Below are 22324 nucleotides of genomic sequence, written 5' to 3' on the forward strand. Positions count from 1 at the left end.
TGAGGGAAATTTTATATTCATGGTCCTAAAAGGGCAGAGCGTGCTTTAGAGCGCCACTTTCGTTTTCCAAGGAAACAACAACTTAAAGGGGATTAAGCTCCTCTGGACCCAGACCCAGAGCACTTCCCTCCTCCAAAGGGAACGTTCTGACTCTCTCGGAAGCTTCTAACTCTGCAGATACTCGCTGCCACCCAGGCAGTGGGAATTTGACTCCCACACTTTGCCAACTGGAGACCATGTGGTGGTGTTTTTTTGGGGGGGGTGGGGAATTAGCTAGAGTTTAGAGAGGTGGGGACAGTTACGCTGAGTGGCTCAGAGCCTCCGCTCAATAAATCGGTCCAGCTACACTGACTGACCCTAGCTGCGATCTAGTGTTCTGTCAGACATGAATTACCTGCCTGGGAGCTGCCAGTGAAATACAGGGCAAAACCACTGAGTTACTGGCTAATTAAGTGACAGAAAAAAGTGAAACTTCTCGCTCATTATAGAAGCAGGAGGAAAGCGTCTAGACTGTCCAGTTCCTGAAAAAGTTCTGAAACCACCGTGGCTACTAAACGAAGCCAAGATTTATTTATTTCTTTATTTTGCAGACACTAAGTCATCGCCTTTAAAAGTACAAACGTCTAGATAATGAGAGGAACTTCCAGTCTGTCTTCATGGCCTTTCAGACAGCATGACCTTGTCAGCTATTCCACTGGGTATTGATCCCCACAAAGCCCCGCTCTTCCCAGCCTGCCGTTTCAGACCCGCCACCCCGTTCCCCTGCATCTGGACGCACAGAAATTGGATCAACACGATTGATTAGCGGGTCTGTAACCCCCCTTTGCCTCGCGCCGCTGCAGCGGAGGCAGCCCTCCTCCCCTTCCCCCCCCCCCTTTTTTTGTTCTTTCTTCAAGTCGCTGACTGGGGGGAGGGGGAAAGTCGCTAGCCAAAATGGATCCGAGTTCTAGGTCTTTGTTACAATAATGCACCCCCCCACACACACACACCGACACACCCCTCTGGTTTTCTCACGACTGGAACCGGTGCTAAAATCTCTTCCCCTCCCCCACCCAGTTCAAAACAAGTTGAATAAGGAATTTCAAGGCATATGAGCCAACATGGGCTGCACTGGTTAATTGTGTAGAGCAGCCGCATTTTACGGGAGCCATTTCCCAGCTGAGAAAGGAAGGAGGCATTTCCTTATTTCGGTTCAGTTTCAGGCAACAGACCATACACAGAGCTACTTCCAAGCCACACAGAAAACACAACGCTTTTCATCCTCCAAGTGCTGTCCTAATTAATCTTTACAATACCCCATGAGGCTGGTGAGCCGTGGTTACAGGTGGGCAAACTGAGGCACGGAAGTTCTGAGCCTTGTCCAGTGGGATAGCGTGGGGGCCCGTTAGAACGCAGGAAGGCTTGGCCCCCAGGCCTTTGTTTTAGAATGTCTAGAGGATTTGTATTCTTCTACTTATAGGGGTAGAAATACCGAAACCAACAACAGTACATCTCAACAGGAGGTGAAATCATTCCCTCTGATGAGCATTAAGGCTTTAAGTTATATCCTGAAAGCTCATGAGCCCTGTCTGCCTTCGAGTAAATAAGAGAGACAAGGTGGGTGAGGTGATATCGTTTATGGGACGAACTTCTGCCGGTGGAAAGGACAAGCTTTTGAGCTTTGAGTAAACAAACAATGGAGAGAAAGAGAGAGAGAGATAGCTGGATAGCCCTTTGTATTGTATAGTGCAAAGCATGCTCTGCTCAGTAAATGACACCCAGCGCAGGGTGGCAGAGGCTAGGTGCTAGGTTGCCTGAGATTATTGTACAAAAATGAGCATTTGGGGTTGAGCTGAATGTTTTCAGATTGATATCTTGCCCTGTTGGCAGAATGACTCCCCAAGGATTCCTTCAGAACTTCAAGTATTGGAGAGGTAGCCGTGTTAGTCTGAATCCACAAAAACAATGAGGAGTCTGGTGGCACCTTAAAGACCAACCGATTTATTTGGGCATGGTTTCTTCAGAACTTCAGTGCTCCCCTCTCCCCAGGGCCTGCTTCCATGGAGTTTCCTGTCAGAGGAGCAAGCCCTTTCCTTATCCTCCCTCAAACCATACTTATATTCACTAAGAAAACATGCAAGAGACCACAGATAGGTTGGGCAGCTGCATTCTGTTTCGGGCTCTTCCACAGACCCCCATAAGATCTGGAGAAAGTCACTCTCTGCCCCTCGGTTTTCCTCTCTAGTTTCTCCCATCCCAGAGATGATATTACTTCCTCCAAGGCTGTTGTGAGACTTTGTTCTTCAGTGTCTATAAAGCCCCTGGAGATTGGCTGAGGGGAGGTGCTATGAGACAGCAAAGCACATTGCTGTGATGTGTTTAGTTTCTCTACTGATTGGGGTAACTGCCTAGCTTTTTTTTCACTGAATGCATCCAATGAAGTGAGCTGTAGCTCACAAAAGCTTATGCTCAAATAAATTTGTTAGTCTCTAAGGTGCCACAAGTACTTCTTTTCTTTTTGCCTTGCTTTTGACATTCTTTCCCAGAGGATGTCTCGGAATGAGAGAGGGTTGCTGGAAATGGCAAACTCTTACTCATCATCGATATAGTTCAGCGTATCTCATCACTCCTGTCACACAGGTGGGTGTTTTCAAAGTACCTGTGATGAGTAAATCCTATCCTTTAAATTAGAGTCGGGGCTGAAATATTCTGTCCACTGGGGCTGTTCATCAGATGAACCATCAATGGTTGGGGAACATGAATCACTTAGTGCCTGAAAAAGTGCCAGCCAGCTGGCTGCTTTCAAGCTGATGAAATTACCCAACAGTGCCCTGGGGCTGCAGTAGGTATTATCTCCTTGGTAGTCAGCACCATGCCTATTGCCCTAAAGGGGCATGAACGATAGAGGCACACAAACAATAGACTGGGGGAGAGTGGTGAGAAAGGAAAAAGCTCATTTAAAAAAAATCACATTATTCATATGGAAACAGGTAATTGTGGGTCACTAAATAAACCAACCTAATGTATTCTTGTGTCTCTCATGGAGTAAAGGCTTACTTGGGAAATCTATCTTGTCACTGTGGTCAATGCCAAGGGATAGATTCCTTTAATTCCCTCTTTTAGCTTCCACGTTCCCATATAGCAACTTTTCAAACTCCATCCACAAAGCATCATTTTGGATGGCTCATTTCTAGGCAAAGGTGACTTTCCTATCAGAGCAACATCTAGTATTATAAAGAAATGAAGCTTCTGTCTGGAGCAGTGAGTCAGGTTAGAGTGGTATATAAGTAGGCAACCTTATGATGTCCACAGGGAGAGATTCAGAAAATCTGCACTATCCACAAAGATAGGCAAATTTCATAGTTAATCTCTGAAATATTTTTGACTGCAATTGAACATCTGTCTCCTAGTAAGATCTAAAGACCTCAGCCACACACAAAGATAATTGTTTTCCTACTACCAGTGTCTGCTGAATCACATGGGCAGCTCATACATAAATAGCTATGGGCTTAGGTAGGCACCTTCTCATCTCTGCTCTCATGGCATTCAGTTCTGCTGGAAGATCATATGTGATCCACCACTACAGAGCCACCAACACCTCCATCCCAAGTAGCATGTAGCTCTGCTCCAAGGGAACAGGGAAGGTGAGCCACCAAAACGAAAGAACACAAATTTGGGAGAAAAATGACTGAGAAAAGAAAAACATAACAGAGAGAGAACCTGTAGTGAAAGAAAGATAGCATCTACACTGGGGCATGGGAACAGGGGACATAGCACAGTTGCTTTCGCAGAAGAAGGCTATGCATCCCTGAATTAATGCCTTAGGCCTCTCATCTCCCTGTGAGGTAGGGAAACAATATTTCCCCCCTTTTACATATGGGAGAACTGAGGTAGAGAAGGGTTAAGGCCCTGTTTGCATTTTCAAATGTCTGCTTCTTTGGTGCACCTTTATTTTGGTTGCTCCACCACATAGTTTTCAGCAGGGATCAGCAACCTTTGGTACGTGGCCCATCAGGGAAATCCGCTGGTGGGCCGGGACGGTTAGTTTACCTGCAGCGTCTGCAGATTCGGCTGATCACAGCTCCCACGGGCCGTGATTCGTTGTTCCAGGCCAATGAGGGCTGTGGGAAGAAGCGCGGGCCGAGGGATGTGCTGGCTGCCGCTTCCCACAGCCCCCATTGGCCTGGAACAGCAAATCACGGCCCGTGGGAGCTGTGATCAGCCGAATCTGCAGATGCTGCAGGTAAACAAATCGTCCCGGCCCGCCAGCAAATTTCCCTGATGGGCCGCGTGCCAAAGATTGCCAATCCCTGGTTTTCAGAGTTGCTGAACACCCATCACTCCAGATGGAGTCAATGGGAGCTCACCTATTAAAAACAGGTCTTTGGCATCTCATGCTGGGCACCCAAAATTAGTGGACACTTTTGAAAATGTTGGCTTCAGTGTCTTGTCCAAGGTCACACAGGAACTTAATGGAGTTGCTGGGAACAGAATTCAAGTCTCCTGATTCCAGTCTTTTGCCTTAGCCCAAAATTAACTTCCATCTTATTTAATGAATATGTTTTCTATATATTACGTTACTCCATTTTAATTTAAGATTAGCTATCCACATCCTGTATAAGACTTGATTACCAATAGTCTGTGTCTAGCAGTACTGAATCCTGTTTACCACTGCTTTAATAGCTTCCTTGAGCCCTAGCTCCACACATCTGGTGTTGATGGAAGTCACTCACCTGCCCTGACATTCTGTTCTTTGAACAGATGTTTTGTAGCATACAGTTGTATGCATGTCTAGGAATGGTTAAAATGGTTAGCATGTATAAGATGGATGAGTAAATTTTCTAGATTCCTCCAATCCGGCACATTTCCTCACCAGAACTGTAAATATATTAAGCAGAGGAGATCTGCTTCTGATTGAAGTCAATGGGAGTTCTGTGTAGGGAGCAGCTTCAGGTCCTAGCCCATGTGTTGTACATTGTTGTAATTGTTGCAATTTTGGACACCACGTGCTCCTTTTCTTTGTTGCAGCTCAGACATTTCCATCAGTGTTTTCTTTCTTCCCTTTGTTACCCCCAAACTGCCAAAATTAGAGGCATCTGACATAAGAAAGAAAGTCAGTTTTGTTTAATTCATCTCAGATTTATTTTGTGACACTTCTGGATGCATTTATCCATCACATTATTAAACAATTGTTTACTTTCTGGAGGCTAGAGCTTCAGCTTTGGCTATATTTCTGAAAGACAGGAATTCAAATAATGTCAACACACTGAGAAATTAGTCTCTTTCAGGTGTGCTTTGCAGGAGACAATTCAGAACTCTCCTATCACACTTAATCATAGGCCTCAGGCCTTTTAAAAATATAATCTTATTTTTACCCTCATTTGAAATGTAAACAGAGAATTTTCACAGAAGAGAAGGAAATCCATCAGCAGATATTAAGGTATTTGTTTTTTGGCAATTTGGTCCTTTAATTATGATGAATCTCCATTTGGCAACAGCACAAAGGAATATGCTTTTGCATCGTTTTTGCAGGTTTTTATGCTTTTTCAGGTTTTTAAGACCTGGCTTGACAAAGCCCTGGCTGGGATGATTTAGTTGGGGTTGGTCCTGCTTTGAGCAGAGGGTTGGACTAGATGACCTCCTGAGGTCTCTTCTAACCCTAATCTTCTATGAGTCTATGCTATCTTTGTTCCATCAGAGGGACTATTAGAAGCCAGGTTGATCTCCTTCAAAAAGAAGTTCAACTATATGTCCATATGAGTCTCATAATTTGCCCAGCAAAAAATAGGAAGGGCTTTCCTCCTCCTCCCCCATGGGAAGAATACTTGGTTGTGTTTCACAGAACATCTTTTTGCTCTCTACTTGGGCAAAGTCTGACTCATGGGGCTGTACACAAAGTTCCAAGATCAAACTGACCTCATCTCATAATAATGCTGTGATGAGTAAGACACAGTGAAACAAGTTTTCTGCTGAAGTAAATGGATTCAGCTTGATGACTTCATTAACATTTCACCTATATATACCATGAGGGAACTTGGCCTTAAAGGCTTGGTTTGGCTCAGATTAGAGATGATCCCAAATCAATGCCACGGATCTCAAGCACTCACCCCAAACTTGTGGCTATTGGAAACATGGATTCAGATCCAAATTTTGCAGCTGGAGTCCATGTCTATATGAAGGACCATTCAAAAATTTGAGAGGTTATTTAGAAATTTTCTCTGGAAACTGGTTTAGAAATTTCATGAAAATAATCTTTCTTGTGACGTTTCTCACAAGTTTTGGAGAAACGTGTAAAGTTGGTCTTTCTGCTTCCTATCCAGAGATAGACAAGAGGAGAGGTGCAAGTGTTAAAGAAAAAGATAAATAAAATCACTGTTTCAAACCTTTTAAAGGGTCCAGATTTGGCCTGGTTCAAGAACCTAGACTAAAATTTTATTCATTTCCCCCCCCCACACACACACTGAAAACTAATTCACCCATCCCTAGTCGTGATGTGTATTTGCTATTAATTTATATTTTACTGAAATACCCCCTCTGTAAAAAAAGACAAAAAGAACAAAAAAGTGATGTATTTAAGAACAAAGGAGTTAAGGCAGTTTTTATTACACATTTTTGGGACTATTAAATCATTCCATATTTAATACTAAATACAAGTGATGGTCCACCTGAAACTTTGGAAGACCGTATGGTAACATCCTTTTGATCTTCAGTTAATACATTCCATCCATCTCAGAACTCTGCTCAGACTCCAAAAGGTTTAAGATGGGCAGGACATTGATTTTATTAAATGATATGAATTTAAAATACAGTCAGAGGCTGAACACCAAGAGAGGGTTTGGTAATTATGAGCTTTCTCCTTTTGGGTCATTCTTTCAAATCATCTAGACCAGAAGTCAGTCAATGGAGCTACCCTGATTTATGCCAGCTGACTAAGTTGCTGCTGGTGTCTGTTTTGGTGGTCTCAGTCCAGTTTCTGGCAGACAGATGTCTACAGCACAAAACACCACCCTCACAATGGGTAGCCTCAGTAGATAGGCCAAGGATGAAGTGATCCATGGAGACTAAATACTACATTGTCAGCCATTAGAGGTGAGAGGCATATTTACAGAGGACAGTCTACGGTAAATTTGCACTGCTGCTTCCCATTCTGTACCTATGCACTGATTGAATAGAGCACACCGGTCTATGGAATCGGCACCTTTCATGAGCACTAAGTTCACAGAAAATTTTTGTTTAAATAAATTTGAGAAATAATAAAATCTCAGAATGTCCTGCTTTAAAGAAGAATAAATAAATTACTTTAGCCTCCAAATGTGGGCCAAAATGCTATTGTGAGCCACAAATGACCCAAGGGCTTCACTTGCCTCTTTAGTCTTCCATCCAGTTAAAATATAAACTTGCTATGGCAACCCCTGCCTTCCACGTACATATGCAAGCACTGAGACAAGAAGCAAAATGCATCCATTTGGCAATGCAATATGTACAAATTATTTGTTGCACTAAAGAGTTCTATGATCAGCCTTCTGCATTTAGAGATGGTTTGATGATCAGTTCTTTTACCTTTAGAGCTGTTAAAATCTTTTGGTTCTTTTTTATCCCCTTGCTTTTTCCCCCTTCCACTTCAAAATAAAAATACTTTATATTTTTTAAAAGGAGGTTAAAAAAGCGTATACTTGGCATCCTTTTCTGGGCTGATATTATGTTGTTTGGAGAAAGTACAAAAGTATTTCCAGGGCTATTACAACAGAAGAAATAAGAAATAATAAATTCCATTCGTTCATCATAATGTGTTCATTAAGATTACTGGTCCTTTGGTGGGTAGGCATGAAGTTCTCCATCTATCCAGACTTAATTTCTGCATGTCAATTGCACTGGTTCACTTATGCACTGTCTATATGCTGACACACAGTCATTCGAACCTTTCCTTGTTCGTTTTTGGGGGAAAACATCATAAACCCCGCAGCTCAACTCTACAAAAATAAAATATGAAACACCCACAGGGGGTAGGAACATTTCATATTGCTCAAATGCTGCACAGGCTTGTATGAAATAACTGTGTGAAGAATGTTCAGCATTCAGAATAACTGAATGGGCTCCTATAGAGAGAGCAAAGCTGGATGGACCAGTTATAGTTAATGCTTTATTCAATAGATGTATTCCTTTTCTATTTTCAGATTGCCCATGAATGGATTATTTTAAACTACTTTGTATGGTATACTGTTTGATGCATGCTTTGTATGAACGTAGTTCAACCTATGGATTGTGAAGGAGTTATTCATGTTAAACTGTTTATGGTGTTTGGATGGTTACCTAAGTCAGATGGTATTTTTTTCTGCTTCTTGACTGGATGTCTGAAACTTTTATAAAATGTTGGAGGAAGCAGAATCTCAAGATGACCTTGCAAATACTTCCAAAGCAAATAGTGGGAGGGAATATATTTGCATAAGGACTAATGAGATTTGTGTGTTCTGTAACATTATTACAAACAACAAAATAAAATAAAATACATCACTAGTATGAATGCTACTGGAAATGAATAAAGAGAATTGCAAACATGAGAATGAAGCTTGGCTTTTATTCCAAGGAATAGTTTCTGGTAGTATTCGCCTAGAGCTAATGCAGAGGGAGAAGTGAAGATGCATTATTCCGTTTCAACATAGCTCACTGTGTTAGACTAAACAATAGTTACTGCACAACTCAGTAAATCCCTCCCTTTTTGTGATGTCCGATCTAAGTTACATGAAAGTGCAAAAATACATATTGAGAATGTTTCAGCAGGCGCTTTTGTAAGATGACCATGCATACTTCCTGAGATGCTATACAAATAGTTTTGATCAGACCACAGAGCAACATAAATTGTGTGGTCAGCGATTTCATAATAGTTGCTGAATGAGTTCAAACATGTTTTATTACATTACAATACTAACCAGCTATGTGGTGATCTGAGGATATCCCCTGCAGATTCCTGCCTAGCACTTTGAAACTATCCTAGAACAGAACACACTCAAAGAATCCTTCCATGCTCATATTTCTCAACTTTGACCTTGAATCCAGTCTGCTAAGAAAGAAGTTTGGAAGTCTAATCACTGCTCTGTGATTACAAGACAGTGTACCCTGGATCAAGCAAGCTTGTAGCTATTGCCATGCTGACTGGAGTGGCTCATGAGACAGAATACCAACCTCAGGGCAGACTGTTAAGAAGCAAGGCAAACACCCCAAACTGGCTGTGAGTTCTATACTTATTTCACCAACCAAATATCAAGTATAAACTCTTCTGGCACTTTACAGCCTTACCATGCAGTCACGGACAGCCTCCTTGGGTTTTCCAATCTATCTTGCCATCCAGGCAAGCTTGACTCTGTGATAGATGGTTACTTTACAGCAAAGATCACAAAATGATCAGGTTACTCCCAGTCCCAAAGGACCAGTTACTTTCCTTAGATCTCACACCAAAGATAAAGTTTGTAGCCAATCCTATAGTAAACTAAGGATTTATTAACTAAGCAAAAGAAATATGAGCAACATTATGTACAGGATTAAAACACACACAAATGAGTTGCAGTCTTAGGTTTCAGATGGTGATAGAGCTGCTGAAATATGCCAGCTCTGTAAATCCTTTACGGCTAACCCAGCTTAATCCTGGGAAACTCTTGTTTGTGTTTAGGAATCTTTGCCCCTGAGAGTCCAAACAGCATTAAAGGATCCTAATTCCTTCTGGCCAGGGATTTTTATCCCCACCTCCCTAAAGTCCAAGCTGATGTGACGAGGGCTTCTGCACATCTCCCTCTTCATGGGTGTGCTGGGAGAAATTAACAAAATTCTTGTTCTTTGATGGTTTACTATGGCCCATTTGGATTCAATAGTCCCTCCTGATGGGCAGGAGATCACCCCTCTTCATAGGTGCAAACCAGTATTTCACACTTAGTGATGTTTCTTCCCTGACTGGATTTACAGTTTCAGAGCAAACATTTTTACAGTTATAGAACAAACACTCAAGTATTACCTTATAGCAGGGATTGGCAACTTTTGGCCTGCGGCCCGCTAGGGTAAGCCTCCTGGCAGGCCGGGCCAGTTTGCTTGCCTGCCATGTCCGCAGGTTCAGCCGATCGCAGCTCCCACTGGCCGCGGTTCGCCGTCCCAGGCCAATGGGGGCTGCGGGAAGCAGTGCGGGCTGAGGGCTGTGCTGACCCCTGCTTCCTGCAGCCCCCATTGGCCTGGGACAGCGAACCACAGCCAGTGGGAGCCGCGATCGGCCGAAGCTGTGGACGTGACAGGTAAACAAACTGGCCCAGCCCACTAGGTGGCTTACCCTTGTGGGCCGAGGGCCAAATGTTGCTGATCCCTGCCTTATAGCATAGGTTACAGATACTATCGGTGAGATTAATGCATGCAGCAACTTACAGGCATTTCATAAAGTCTAAATACATTGTTACAAGTCTAACAATTAGTATTTTAGCGCTACTAACACACAGGTGAGTCAGACTGGTTTCCAGCTATGCATTTGATAGTGTTCACTTGATGCCTAGGGACCTTGGCATGAGTGGCACCTGGTCCACTAACATCACAGATATCTGTCTCAATGTCTTGATTCAAAGACTAGTCCAGTAACTTTGGACATAACATCAGTAGATTGATATGCCAGGATTATGATGCTATTAATATCCGAGGGCTGGTATGTCTGTGGGTCATGATATGCATAGTACAGCAGCTGGTATTGTTCAAGTGGATCATTGGTCAACTGAAGGAGGAAAAGATCAAATCTACTAGGTTTCCGAATACATCATTATTCAGGCGTACTTGAAATAACCCAACCATTAGCTCCGTTCTAATTCTGGCTAGAAAGAGAAGAGATTGGTAGGTCACCTTAAAAACTCCTGGAGTTCTGCTCTATAACACTGCCTTACTGGGCATACTTTTCAACCCCTTAGGACCAGAATGAGTGACACAAGCAACAACCAAAACCAACCAAACAACAACAAACAGGAAGTTTGCAAATATGTTGGGTTCATTTATTTAACCTAATGGATACTTTCTATACCTTTGGACTATGTGATTTTGTATTTCTAAGCATAAAAATGAAATAATTAGTGGTGAGATAACATCTTATTTGCATGGGTCAGAAGTAAAGTTGGGTCTGAAATGACGGGCATTCCTCGTAATGAGGCATACATTCCTATACTATAGAAACAACTAACTTGGCCTAGTTCCCAATTTCAGCAGCAGTAAGGAATAGTTACTGATTTGCATTGTGGTGTGATCATATGAAAGATTAGATTCATAGACACTAATGATGATCGACTAGAAAGGTAAAAACAGAATCAATGTGGTATGAGGTAGACTTTATTTTAATATTCCTGTTCATTGAATACTTTACAATTATGTTTGGATGGACTAGAATGGCACTTAATACATGGCAATCTAAATGTCAAAAGACATCCAAATGGTTAGTTTAACTTACAAGAAGAAACAAGGCTCATTTTAAGCAGATTATTTCTCTTAATATAGGGAAACAATATCATCATTTGTCCTTTGCGAAAAGCAAAGGCAGTTAGGAGTGGTTTACAATAAAATTCTTATTCACCTAGTTTGGGGCAGGGTATATTTTCCTTTGATATTTATGCATAATTCCTGTACATGCTGTTTGAATATCACTTGAAAGTCAGAGATGGTCAGGATCTTCACACTTCCTCCTATCCATTAAACTCTCCACATCTCACATCAGGTTTAGCTGGAGTTTTTTCCCATCTCCATCCTTCATCAAGCATATTTACTGTAGTAATTCTGCAGTGATCTCAACAGAAACTGAAGAATCAAACTAAATCAAATCAAGTGTGTGGGGGGTGAGGGGGGGGAAGTTGCAGGTGCTTTGTTCCCAGAGGAACATGTCTGCCAGACAAGAAGTCAGTTTTTGTTACTCAATGCAGTACTTTCATCCAACATACATAAGGAAGGTCGTACATTGTGCAAGGCTTTTAGTAAGTATTGCATACCTTTGGCTACAGCAAAATCTACAATTACTGATCAGAGAATGTTGAATTACAGAACTATGCCAACATTTATACTACTTAGAAGTTGCAAAGGCAAAGGTTTGTGTGATCACTAAATAGATGATTTTTCATTGCCCTGATGTATGCACAGCTAAGACGCATCCCATGTCTGCTGTTGATTTCTCCATGTCTTTTGCTAAACTGGTGATTACTGCCTCCCTGTTATAATCTTCAAAGCCTCTTGGTGACCTTTTGAGTCTATGTGTTTATGGTCTGGTTTTATGTGATGCCTGCTATTTCTCTTTGTGTCCCTCTTTGCTCCCGTACCACCATGCTGTCTAGTGTATGGAAATCTGGTATTTCATTCCATCTTCACGCTTTGTAGTAGGACTATTGACCCCTGTGCTGATGGCACACTCTCTTTATTGGAAATAAAACCCCATAAAGACTATAGCAGCAGGCAGGATTTCTGTGACTTGGAAAATCTTCACTGTGAGAAAGTCTAGGGTCCCTGGCAAGTTATCATTATGGATTTCATTTACTTATCAGAGTTTTTAAACCTCATGCAAATCTGGTACATTGCATCTGGGGCATAAAAATTGCTTACTATGCCTACAAAATGAGAAATCATAATAAAATACTATTTGTATATGAAATACCCTCCGTATAGGATACACTAGTTCTCTAGGGACTATACTGCTATTTATAGACAAGATGGGCCAAAGCCTCAGCCTCAGCTAGTATAAGTCAGTGTAGCTCAATGGAGCTGCACTTACAGCACTGGGGGGTGGCCTTTTTCCACTGAGAGCATGGACATTTCTTTGTCTTGGCTTGGAGATAAGGAAGGAACGTGACTGAACTTAAAAGGTCCATTTCTTTGTGTAACCATATCAGCTCCATTCTTATTATTCAGTGGTAACAGGTTGCATCCTTCCAATCTATTGCTAGAAAGGATGGAATCTATAAAACCGTAGACAATATCAAAATACCAGTCTGCCACCCAAATAGTGCCCATTGACATGGCTGCCATATAATGGAAGAGTCCTGTTTAACAGGAACTTGATTTTCCTCATTCCAGCAACAAATAGAGAACATCCATTACTTGGCATGGAGTAGAGACTGATTCTGATTAAGGACAAGAGAAAATTTATTCTCTTTTCCTTGTACATGTGTCACTGGCTTTGGAAACATGCCTTGAACTGTTCCAGATATGAAAATAAATTTCCTCCTTGCCTCAGATAGTAAACTGAAAGTGGGTCAGATGGCTGATCATTAAGTTCTGGTGTGTGTGTGGTGTGGGTGAACAGCAGTGTAAACATGCAGGGTAAACTCAGCAGTGAGAGGCAGAACATAAACTGCTGCAGATAGAAGCCCTTAGAGGCAAATGGCCTGCTTGTCAGTTCATGTCCTTCAGGGCTTGACTACAGGTATTTTTCAAACTCTCCCTCACGATAGTCTCAAGCAGCTGATTTGGAACACTTTCCTTCTCACCTTGATGTGGGATTTGGACAGAGATGAGCTGCTTATTACTTTTAAGTAACCAACCCATAATTTGACAATTACTGCAGCTCTTGCAAACAGTACGGACATGATCTTAGAGTGACAAACACCAGCGTTCATCATTGTGGGTTATGCCCCTGGCCATTCTAATGTACATGTCTTTAGTACCTTACAGTTTGGGGACAAGATGAGGGCTCACAAAGAGAGTCTTGGGCAGAGTTATCTTGGTTGCCCACAAAAGCATTCTTTCCCATGTGTACTACAGTATTTTGCCACAAGGCAACACTTCAGTGCACCCTTCCCATTAAAACAATGGTTAGGTGATCTCCTTGATCTCAGGTGATGATTATCTTAACTATCACAGAATAAGATTTTCTCTCTCTTCTCAAATGTTTAGCTAGCTAGTGTGTTTCATGTATGCACCATTGCAGGACCTGAGATAATGGACATTCATGTTAGAGGAGGTCACCTATATGTTATCAACTGGATTTTTTAATAGCTCCTCATTTTTCATTAGAAGTCCAGGTCACCACCAGTGAACGCCTCACAGCCCCAGTCACAGTAGGAAAGGGAGACTTGTTAATGCATACTGCTTTGACTTCTTCCATCCTTGGTGGCCTATTGGGAAAGTGAATGTGTTCAGCCTCCTTAGCCCTCATCCTAGAACTGATAAAGATGACAGGTGATAGATGCCTGTCTGCTGCTGCTTATCTCAACTTACTCTGTGAAGCCCCAGTGCAGAGGAGTAACATTTCCCTCCTACTCAAAAACCTTTAAGAGGCTGAAAAGTTCTCAAGAGGCACTTCTGTTTGGCTGATGTTCCTTCTCATCCTATCTCTGCCACTGATTTCCTAGACTTGTTTATGTGTCAGCATCTAAGTGGAATACAATTACTTTTCATTATAGGCTTGACCCAAAGCTCAATAGAAAGACTCCCATTGGCTTCCAAGGACTTTGGATCATTCTACTGACTTAATTTGAGCATTGGATCAGGCCCCATGTGCTTGAACATATCCAGAAAGCCTGCTTTGGGTCCTCACAACTTGGCCAGTCTTTGTGAGTTCTCTTACCTATATAGGAATAATAGGATATGCTCAAATCTTCTCCTTACTATTGGCAGCATCTACTGCACATTTAATATAGGAAGGGAGAAAGGACATTTCAGTATAATGTTTAACCTGTGAAACAAAAAGAAATCTCTTTTGTCTGTGGCCTACTGGGGTTGAATAAGCTATAACTGAGATAGTGTTAGCTGAATGTTAAATATACATTTAAATATTAAATGCAGTCTTTGTTAAGTTTGCCTTTCTTGTAAACCCTTTTCAATGTTCATAAAAAACAAACCCCATTATATATTGCTTGCCAGAAGTGACCTCAAATTTTCTGTTGTATTAATATCAATTACCTGTATGCATAAGTCACAGTGAACTGTATCACTTTGTTGGAGGAGAACTTCTTAGAATCTATCCACATCATTTTTTCCCTGAAAATGTTATTGGCTCCCCATTGTGGGAAATGAATTTACTGTGGAGTGGAGGCACTCTTGGTGCCTATATAACTCTATAGGTTCCTCACTTTAAAGTCTTTTAACATAGGGCACATTTTACTTTTTTAGCCATCCAGGTTCAGAAGCTGATAGAAGGAGGATTCTTCAGAAAGGTTCTAGTCAACTAAATGAATTAATGTAACTTGAAAATGTTTGCCATAGATACTGATCTATAACATCCACACGTTTGTTGCAGGCTGTATGTACATTTTATAATTTAGATCATTGTGTACTCATGCTATGTCCCTTCAGCTGTGAATTGCTACTCTTTGTTCAGGACTGGGCAACTCTCCAGTAGCTACATTCTTACAAGGAATGAATTTTCCATTCTTTTGATTTAATGACTATTCTGCAAGCTACAATCACTTCCTTTCTCACACTATTTTGGGCTGTGTGTGGTCAACTTTAGTGCTACTGTTCTCAGAAAATCATGGGATTTTTTTATGCAAAAAACTAGTTATGCACCAAAATGACGAAATATTTTTGGTTAGGACATAATTTAGGGTCCTTCTTTAATGGGCATATCCTGAATTTACATAACAGCTGAGGCCAAGGTATTTATTAGCCCAAGATTGGTCGTGAGCAAATCCTCCCATCTTATTCTTATTATAACTGCGGTAGTTCCTCAGAACTGCAGTCATTGACTGGGACCCCATTACGTTAGGTGCTGTACAAACACAGAACAAAAAGACCTTATAAGTGCAATTATGTCTACTGATGAAATATTAGACATTTTTCCCATTCTAGCAGCTGCATGAAATGATAAATTAAGGCAGCTGTTAGCTGAGGATATGGGCAGTGAACGTGAAAGGTGAGAGCAAATCCAAGTACAGGGATTGCCTTGATGCAGAGTTACTGAGAGCTACTGGAAAGTGTTGAGTGGGTGAACGTGTGACATCCCTGCTCTCTCATTGGTTGAAACTGTTCCATTTCAATGTCATTTTGTATTCTTTGAACACTGGGCAGAATTATCATTTTTTCCCCCATTATTTACACATAGCCAAGTGTGCTCTGCACAGGAATGCTCAGAGATTATTTCACATTCCTTACATTCATGGTGAGGAGTGGCTGTCTCAGCTCCCATCTGTATCTTGGTGTCCCCTATAAAGAAACTATTCTGTGCCTTTTGCTTTCCAATAGGGGCTGATGCAAAGCCCCTTATTTTAGAGGCCCAAGTGAAGGTTTTCATTGACTTCAATGGGCTTTGGATCAAACCTTTAAAGAGAGTGGGTTGACCAGATGAGTGCCCTGCTTCACCATTGTCCTATGTCCATTTTAAACAGTCAAGCCTGGTCCCTTTAGCATTCCTTTCCTGCACAATCTGTTAGAGCGGGTGGAAAATGTTCATTCATTTATTCAGGGGGGAATGAAACTTGACTCTTTCTCACAAATGGTGACTTTTAAAAAATATATATATTTGTTTCATTTTCAGTAGAAAAAAATAATTTTTTGCACTTTTTATTTGTTGTTAGAGCTTTTGCTAACTTTCCCCATCAGCAGTTTTGATCGGGTTGGCTTAGTCAAATGGTAGGAAATTTTCATTTTCGAAAACTACAAATTTTCAACAACAACAAAAAAAGAAAGCATTCTAGTAAAAAATTCAAAGTCAGCCCATTAAAATAAAATGAAACAAAACCAGCTTTGAAATTTTCATGTAAAAAAAAAATGTTTTGACCAATTCTATGCTCAATTCAGTGACAATGGATCTCATAAAATGTACTTAATTACCTCTCCATTAGATAACAATTATTCAGTGTAATTATGATGAGCCTGTTTGTTTTTTAATTGACAGCTCGATCAGTGTTTTATGATGTTTGTTCAACCTTGATGCTCATCGTGCACCGTGCCACTGTGTGTTGCCAGATGCATTGCTCGTTGGATTTCCATCTCCACTGATTGCACTCACTATTTGTTCTCATAGTTGTCATTCTGCTGTCTGATTTGTCCTGCACCATCTCTCAGTGACTGCCACTATATCATTATGATCCCTCATGACTGATGTGGGGGTGCTCAAAGTTGTTGCCCCTCTGCTGCCTGCCCATCCATGTTCAATGAAGGAGCAGTGTTAAACAGGCGAGTATGTAAGAACAACGCACAACATAGCACTTGGAGCCAGATAAGATACTCACTCTTGGGACATAAATCACTTCCTGTATCTGATGGTTTCTACATGTAGTGGATATGGATTTTGCAATGATAGCCTCACAATCTATTTTCTACTAAATGTTCCAGATAGTTCAATAACCAAACATCTGTCCTGATGGAATAAATGCATTTTTTTGGCTGTATCATGAAATCTTTCAGAGGATTTTTATTTCTCCCAGAAAAGGCAGAATAACATTCCTTTACTTATCCTATCAATAACTGGATCACAAGGTTTTGTGTTTCAGTATCTTACTGCCATAAAATACAATGTTTAACAATATTACCCTCTGACAAGATATCATAACAGTGTTCTTTTACTAAGAGTTATTGGGCTAAAATTTCAATTTCACTAATTTTTCAAAGATGGATTCCAGCAACTTCAGGCATTTTCCCTTTACTGAATAGAACCAGGCCAAGTGAGAAGTGATGGATGAATTAAAGTTAGAGAGAAAAGATAACCTTGTGGCTAAGATACTCAGCTGGGACTAAGGAAACCTGAGGTCAATTCCGAGCTCTGCTACAGACTTCTGTATGGCCTTGGAAAAGTCACTTAATGTATCTTAGTTTCCCATCTATGAAATGGGGCTAATCATACGTCCTTTCTACTACCTCTTTCTGTCTTAGAATCTAAGCACTTTGGGGCATGGACTGCCCCATATTAGGTGTGTGTGTTCAGTATCGAGTATAATAGGACTCTGTAATCTGTAGGCATTATTGTAGTACTACATCTATTAAAAATAAGTGTCTGAAAAAAGTGGGTATATTAATACTGTGTATACAATGGCCTCATAGTATTCACTTTCTGCAAACTGCAAATGAGCTTCAGGCTGCTTCAACACAACATTCATCCTGGCACAGTAGCACTTAAAAAATTCTGATTCCTTCCTTTGAAATGTAGTTGTATTAATTGCAGCCATTGTTTTCCAGGTGGAGAGGAACAAAGAGTCACTCTCTTCACAGTTCTTTCAGAGGTCTACCAGAAGGTTCTTGTCTCATACAATTATTTCCCTCCCATGAGGAATCGACCACTCAGTAGCCACCAGCCTGGGTAGTCTATAATTCTTCATCCACATTTCAATTCTTCATCCACATTTTTCATGGGTAAGAGCTTTGACTGGTCAAGAGCTCCTGTGATGCTGGCTGTTATGAGGCATATAACAGACATACATAAAAACTATATGCAGTGTTGTTGTAGCCATGTTGGTCCCAGGGCATTAGAAAGAGAAGATGGGTGAGATAATGTCTTTTATTGGACCAATAAAAGAAGTTTATTAAAATAAAAAAAAAAGAAGTTGATTCAATAAAAGATATTACCTCACTCACCTTGTCTCTATAGTAAATAATTAGCTAGTCACACACTTACTAAAATCAAGTTATGTTCAAGAAATGCTAAGGGTGGAACATAATCAAGGAAATTAATAAGGGCAGATCTCTTACAGTGTATCCTCATTATGCTTCAAGGTCCAGAATGGATAAGCATCCAAAAGTATGCAAACATATCCTAACCCTGCCTATGAAACTCTATGAACCTCTTGAACCAAATTTATCTCTGGGGTAACGTAATCAAAGCCATATTAAATTAAATTAACCAGGGACAAATTGGACCACTTAAGCCTGCAAAATTGGGTTTCAAACTACCCCAAAATAGGCTTTCCCCTGATATTTCTTGTTCTTTCCGATTCCATTAGGGATGACAATACACTAAGAAGAAACATTTTCTTCATCATATCATCCGGGCACTTCCAGGCAGTCTTAGAATGTGCAGTGGGGCACAAGACTGAGTAATAACTATTACGATGTGCTCAGCATTGTTTTGCACAGCACTGCCAAAGAGAACACATGGTCCCTGTGCCAGAGTTCAGAATTTGGACAGACAAGAGGTTACAAATACTAGCTGCTCTTGATGACTAGAGAGAGGTTATCATAAAGGGCTACAATTTTGTGACCTTAAGAGCCTCTGACTGCCCACTGATACAGGGTTCAATGTCATGTAACAGCAGCTGCTGTCAACCCTGACAAACTCACTTCACCTAACACATTGCTTTCATGATATTTATCTATAGAGAATGTTATGTGAGATAGCCAATGAAAACTAGTGACACAGTGGCCATTAATACCATTGTGAATCATATGTATTAACACTGTATCAGAAATTATGGATACTTACTGATATTATACTTTAAAATCTGTAAGCAAACAAAGGGAGAAACAGGGGGTTTTTTTGTCAAGAGGGAGGATAATTATTTTCCTGACTCTAATGTAAATTGAGCATGGTGATGCCAGAGAAAATGGACAGTTCATTTGAGTTGAAGGTAATCAGGAGGAGCAAATTAACATAAAGATGTGAAATCCACATGGGAAGACACTGGCATCTGAACCCTAGGTGTTCATCCTAACTCTGGTGACAAAGACAATAAAGTTTGGGGGATATAAGGAGAGGCAAAAAAACGTTTTGGTGATCCATCACTGAGGTCAGTGCTCTTTGCATCCAGGAACCGTGGAGCCCCAGCCATGTGGGTTAGTGATACTAAGTGTCTGTAGGTGAGAAAACTGCCTTAGAAAAGGCTTGTAGCCTGTTAAGTTTTAATCACTAGAAAGTGTGATTACAATTTTGTTTGTAACCATTTTCTGTTTCGATTATCTCTGCTTTAGTATCATTTAAATCTCTGTTCTTTCTTAATAAACTTATTCTTGTTTTATTAAAAATTCATCTCAAAGCTGTTATATTAAAGTAAGGTGTGAATACTCAGCTGAACCAACAGGCTGGTTTTTTACTCCCTTTGGAGACAGCTGACTTGGTAATTTCTGTGAGTGTCCCGTGACAGGGGCTGGATACCACAGAGGAATAAACACTCTTTCAGGGGGTTCAGGGACTTGTGTGTATCAAGTATTACCCTCAAGGCAAAAAGGACTGGCAGGCTAACACACTGGGATGAAAGGGAGCTGTCACTTGGTTTAACAGCAACAAACCTCTCTTTAGCTAAGGCAGAGGGTAACAAGGTCACCCATAGTTCTGGACACCTCACAAAAACATCACAGCAGGCCTGGTAGAATTTCTAATTTAGATGGTTGACCATAGTATGTTATGTTTTAAGGAGAGATTTCGATAAACAGAGGGAGTTAAAATGTACAACGAAAGAAAGAACAAAAACAAGAGTGGGGCAAAAAACTAGAAAGGGAGAAATGAGACAAGAGAAATTAGGGAATGCATAAGACCTGGGTGTCTCACTTGGTATAGAATATAAAACCCAATGGAGGGATTTGGAGAGAGGAGTGACAAGGTCCTAGAAGATCCTGGAAGGTGAAGATGATATTTTTAGATCCCGTGGTTTGGATAGACTGGAAGAGGGTAAAGTGGGAACCACCAACGGTCAGAGAACAGAGTGAAGATGCAGAAGTCAGGGAGGAGATATAAATATTACCCAAATATTTTCAAAGATCAAAATATTGATTTTGAGGCCTAGGTGAAGATTTGGAGCTTGTTCTTGTTCCTTTCAAATCAGTTTACTAAGTCCCTGCTTGATGGGAAGCACCTGTTTGTAAATGAGATACTCCTGAGAACCATCTTACAGGTTCAGCTATCAGCATTTTCAAGCACAAGGATTAGCCACAACAGATATGATTCTTTGTCAGGAGGACATTTTGGAACCTACATTTTTAGGAACTTAACATTAGTGGGCCAAATTCTGTCTGTCTAGGTTTTTATAAGGTGGCCCACTGTTGTGGCATCTGACATGAACTCCTATCTGCAGTGCAATCAGATGTAATGGTGCAGCCTGGAGAGCCAGATTCTCAGCGGGCGTAAGATGGAAAAGGTTCAGAAAAGGGCAACAAAAATGATTAAGGGTATGGAATGACTTTCGTATGAGGAGAGATTAATAATACTGGGACTTTTCAGCTTGGAAAAGAAATGACTAAGGGAGATATGATTGAGGTCTATAAAATAATGACTGGAGAAAGTAAATAAGGAAGTGTTATTTACTCCTCATAACAGAAGAACTAGGGGTCACCAAATGAAATTAATAGGCAGCAGGTTTAAAACAAACAAAAGGAAGTATTTCTTCAAACAACACACAGTCAATCTGTGGAACTCTTTGCCAGTGGATGTTATGAAGGTCAAGACTATACCAGAGTTCAAAAAAGAACTAGATAAATTCATGGATGATAGGTCCATCAATGGCTATTAGCCAGGATGGGCAGGGATGGTGTCCCTAGCCTCTTTTTGCCAGAAGCTGGGAATGGGAGACAGTGAATGGGTCACTTGATGATTGCCTGTTCTGTTCATTACTCTGAAGCACTTGGCATTGGCCACTGTCAGAAGACAGGACACTGGGCTAGGTGGACCTTTGGTCTGACCCAGTATGGTTGTTCTTATGTTCTTATGATGTAGCTCCATTGATGGCACTGGAACGATACCGTTTTACACCATATTATGAACTGGTTTTCATGTTTATTTTTGCTTTTGCTAGCACATGCCTTCTTGATGAATGGGATTCCATAAAGACAAAACTCCAATAAAGTCTAAAACCCAAATAGCTTTGTGTATCAGTTACAGACACAAATAATAATCATTGTAACATAAGGTTTAGAGATACATTGATTGGCTTCATAATAGAAAATATCCCTTGGGATCCTTATAATATTATCTGACCTTAAGAGTGAAATGACATTTACGCAAATGCCACTGGAATGGATTCTGTGCTTTTCATCTTGGCATTCATAAAGTAATTCACACATCATTAATAAGGAATCATTTTTCAGCAACCCCCCCACCCCGCAAAAAAACAAACAAAAATCAGGGAACACATGGCTCATTGTTATTGATTTTAAATTACAACAAAGACATTGTCTAAACAGCTCCAGAATACAAGCAATATTTTCTCAAGAATCTAAATTTGATCATGGCTCCTCAAATGATTTAAGTTTAGATCTTACCCATTTTTTTATTTTTCCATGTCAAATTATTGGCACAGACTATTGCCTTCTTACTGATCTAGGATTCACTTTTTGCTCTCAATGTATTATATGAGGGCTTGAGCGCACCTGGTTGCATCTGTGGTGCATTAAAAACCTTTATATGCATGAGCTCATTAATGTGCCCTAAACATTTTAAGATGGGCTGAAATGTAAAATTACAAGAGTTCAGTTTGGGAACAATTCTCTCAAG

The sequence above is a fragment of the Caretta caretta genome, chromosome 13 (assembly GCF_965140235.1).
Source record: "Caretta caretta isolate rCarCar2 chromosome 13, rCarCar1.hap1, whole genome shotgun sequence".
Classification (NCBI taxonomy): domain Eukaryota; kingdom Metazoa; phylum Chordata; order Testudines; family Cheloniidae; genus Caretta; species Caretta caretta.